We start from the raw sequence: 4,337 nt of genomic DNA, 5'->3' as shown, positions 1-4,337 counted from the left end.
CAGGGATGGTGGGGTGCTCTCCATCCCGGGCTGGCCTGGTCTCTGAGAGGCCAGGTCTCTGAACCTCGGGGATGGTGGGGTGCTCTCCATCCCGGGCTGGCCTGGTCTCTGAGAGGCTGGGTCCTCATCTTGGGGGTAGGGGGTTGGTTCAGTCACTGTGTCCCCTGCGTATAGCAGCGTCTCTGGTAGTGAGGGTCCAGCGTATCTTCCTGCTCCTCTCCGGGGGGCACGGGTGTTCTCCTGTGCCCTGAGGGCCAGCGCCCTGCCCTTCCCCAGCAGCGCGGCTGGGTTCTGCGGGCACGGCACGGCTGGCTTCCGGTGGCTACTCTCCTCCGGCCAGGCGAGGACAGGAAGAAGAGCCCCTGAGTGTGCCTCGAGGCCCCCGGGTTTTGGCTGGTGGGGCTGCGTACCACCGCGCTGGCCTGCCCCCGTCCCCTAGGGGTGTGTTCCGACTAGGCCTTCACGGTCTCCGTGGTGAAAGCAGAGCTGCTATGTCTCCTTGAAGGGTCTGGGTTCCTTGTTCCCACTCTGACCTCAGCTCTCCACTGGATTCAGTGCAGGTACTTTGTGGATTATGTGTCTCTTTTTTGTTGTAATGGTAGGAATGACACTCGCGCCAGCTTCTACATTTTAAATGGAAGCCAGAGGTCTGCTGTCATGTTTTTAATTACTACTAATTTAATTGCTTTTTGTTCTCTAATGATTTTCATCTCTGAGCCTCCTCTTTTGCAACGTGGGTGCACTATTCTCTCATCGCGCGGTGTACGTTAACTTCTCATTCCCTCCTTCCTACACACACAGTCTGTTTCCTGCAAATTGCTTTGTTCCTGCTTGATTGTTCTGGTGGCTGGCTTCCTTGTTAGAGGCATTTTGCAGATATCTGCTATTCCCGACCATTGCTCATGATCGAGAGTGGCAGGCCGACATTGTTCGGTGGGTCTGAAAGTGTGGACAGAGGTGGTCAAGTGTGGGCTTCCCTGCAGAGTGTCTGGGGGCTTTCTACAGAACCCCTGATGTCAGTCCCCCGGTTCTGTCCAATTTGGTGACTCATTCCCCAGACGAGGCTCTTCCAGTCTCCTGCACCAGGAAACCAGGTCTGGCTGTGCCAGCAGCTGAGTATTCCTGTTCCGGAGAAGTCTGTTTAAATTATAAAGAGACTTGACTGAACGCCTTTCTGGAACACTTCCTCTCTCTTTCTTTATTGCTTCTTTCCCAAGTTGGGAAATTGGTACCTACTTAACGTGCCTAAGCAGACTGCCGTATGGCCACATTCAGACTTTCCCACCGACTTCCCAGGAGCGCAAATATTAGACGCCCACTCTCAGGGCAAAAGGCTTTCATACGCTCATCCTTTTAAGCCGTGTGGCTCAGTGCAGGCTTGCGGTTGCCCCAGGTTGATTAAAGAATGACAGTTACGAAGAGGCTGGTTAGCCAAAGCCACGGCCTGGTCCCCTGCATGGGGAGGGTGTGGCAGAACCTCCCCTCGCTCTGTGTGCGTCATTGTGCCGGCACCTCTCTCGGGTTCAGCCTGCCCTTCGGAGACAGAGCTCCCATGCGCAGGGGACATGGGCACTCCTCTACACTCACGTCACGTGGCAGCAAACAGGGACAGGCGTCCGGCACCAAGGAGACGTGGGTTGGGCCTGGGGCCTGTCCTCGGCGTGTGAGCGGGACTTGCTTCTTGCTAAGCTCTTTGGCATCTGCCATCTTGAGAGTCCTCTCTCTGTCTTAGGAGCCAGGAACAATTCCACGATACCCATGTAACTGTCGGGCACTTTCAGGCTCAAGAGACTGCGGGTTGTGACTGTGAAGAGAACGTCCAAGGGCACAGGGGACCCGATGTCCTGGCAGCCTTGGCACCCAGTCCTGCGTAAGGACTGAACTAACGGAATGCTTTCGCTAACATTCAGGAACCTACGGAAACCTGTAATGGGCTAACGTAGACTTACCGAGGAGAAATCCTCGGGCCCTGATTTAACACATGGACCAAGGACATAGTGGGCACATGGATGGCTTCCCTGGGAATTCCCGCCTCTGAGGTGAGCTGTTTGCACCTGGGTCCTGAGGAGGGGATGTGTCTTCTGCAGTCTCCCCGGTGCCACGCATTTCCCACTCTGGAGGTTGCAGGTAATCTTGCTGTGTTCCTCTCCTTTGCATGGACATGAACCCTGAATTGGCGATGTGAAATGTATGCGCTTACAGTAACGCGTGGAAGGCGGAATTGGCTCGACGTCGGAAGCCACGGGTGTTGTTCGCTGTGAGTCCTCAGGCTTGGAGGAGCAGCGCTGCCCCCCTGGGAGGGAGTCCGGAGAGCAGGGTGACCTGGGCTGGTGCCCCTGCTATGGGCTTCTGGAGCCTCGTGCCCACCCACCGCAGCCAGCGCTGGGGTTCAGGGCTGAGGTTCCCTGCACCGACCAGCACCACCTGCTCCTGCCCAGTGCGATGCATGTCTGTCCCCAGGCACGCACAGCAGGCCTTTTAGGTTGCCCTCGATTAAACTCCTCGTCTGAGCCTCTTAAGAAAAATCTCGATAGGAGCCTCTTAGTATTCTGGCAGGGCCGTCTGCGGTAATGTGTTCGAGGATATAGGTGCCACTCGTGTGCAGGGAGCTTGAAAAATGACCAGACAGAGCCAGGCTCACAGTGCTTGTTGTCAGCAGAGTCGGCAGGATAATAAATCAGCCTGTCTCATGTCAGGGTCAGTTCGCTTGATGTTGAAAGCACTGGGGCCAATCTAATCAGGCCAGGCACACCCCGTTTGTCCAGGAGCTGCTGTGCCTTTGCACTCCTGAGATTGCTCTGAGGTGCTGCTCTCTCCCCTGACGACCCCGGGGGGCCTCAGGCCCAGGTCGGGGTGAAGTAGACGGTCTGCAGCTTAGAGGCCGCAGCCTTCTGCTGGTTTCCCTTGGCTCCAAGAATGCCGTGCATTTGGCCATTGAGGGAGAGTAGCAGGTACCTGCTATCTAGCTTGGGGCAGGGGGGAGACAGAGTTTTAAATGATTCATCTCCTCTTGGAGAACCAAGGAGCTGGGCTGGCTCCAGAGTTTGCAGGGCTCAGTGCAAAATGAGACCGTTATGCCCTTGTTCAAAAAGCCAGACTAAGTGCCATCCTAGTTAGCAAAACATAAATCTTTTTCTTTTCTCCCGTGATCTGTCTCTTAATTTGTCATGTTGCTTTTATTTGATACATAATATAGTTTTCAGTAAGGAAAAACTGTAATTTTGAATTATTAGCATGAATTTTACCTTTTGTCTTTATATAGTGCAATACCAGCTTTAAATGCAAATACAAGGGATTGTAAGTCACACGCAGGATCATGCATCATGTTCATCTCTGGGGCTCATCCCTGGTGGGTGCTTCCAGCCAGGCAGAGACTCAGGAAGGCTGGAAGAGAAAGAAGTCCCCCAGGAACAGAGCCAACGGAGGGGTGCTGCCCAGGAACAGGGATGTCTGTGAACTGAGGCATACCCCAACATCGGCACCCTGGGCGGGGGCAGGCGCTCAGGACGCCGAGCTAAGCACTTCCCCTTGCATGGCCCACCTCCCCAGCCCTCTGCAGATAGGTGAGCCTCAGAACCTTGAAACTGCAGTGTAGGGACATGCTCAGGACCTGGATGAGGGGTCAAAGGACAGGGCTGACCTGGCACTCGTCAGCAAGGTGTGCCCAGAGATGCTCCTGCACCTGTGTCGGACGGGGGGACGGTGGTCAAGAACTCATCCCAGGGAGGCAGGTAGACCATGTAGGGGGCTCCACAGGTGAGCTGGGGCTCTATGCCTCTGTGTCCCACCAATGTCACTCACAAAACACAAGCTCATAGACTATGGCAGGAACTTAAGATGGTGACTGCATCATGCCCTTCTAAGCAGGCGATGGGGGTGGCGGTGGTCGCTGCCCCGAGGCTGGCTCTGTTTGGGGTTCCTGACCCCCACGGCGGTGACGTTCTCACGGTGCTGGAATCTCAGCCAAAGCGGCGTGAAATACTGGAGCCGCTCAACAACCCAAAGAAAGTCAACATTTCACAAACGGGGGGCAGGGTCGCGTAAGGCAGCCCTGGGGGCTTCGTTCTGTTGGCGGTGTTCTGTGCACTTTCTCCGAGGGGGTAAGGCAAGGACATGAGTATTTCCAGCATTTAGGGATTATTCAAGAACACGGCCCGCAGAGGGGGAAGAGCTCCGTGTGAGCGGTGGGTCCGCAGGTAAGGGGTGGGGGGAGCAGGGGAGGGGCGCGCGGACACGGGCGCTGGCTCGGCCTGCTTCCTGTGCCGCCCTGGCCGCCGGGCGCTGGACACACCAGCAGCGTCTCCCCGCCCCTTCCTTCTGTCCAGGAATCAAGGGTA

This window comes from Callorhinus ursinus, unplaced genomic scaffold (genome assembly GCF_003265705.2).
Source record: "Callorhinus ursinus isolate GAN/ISIS: 27379988/994484 unplaced genomic scaffold, GSC_fseal_2.0 scaffold10, whole genome shotgun sequence".
In the NCBI taxonomy this organism is placed as follows: Eukaryota; Metazoa; Chordata; class Mammalia; order Carnivora; family Otariidae; genus Callorhinus; species Callorhinus ursinus.
This window is presented reverse-complemented; position numbering follows the sequence as displayed.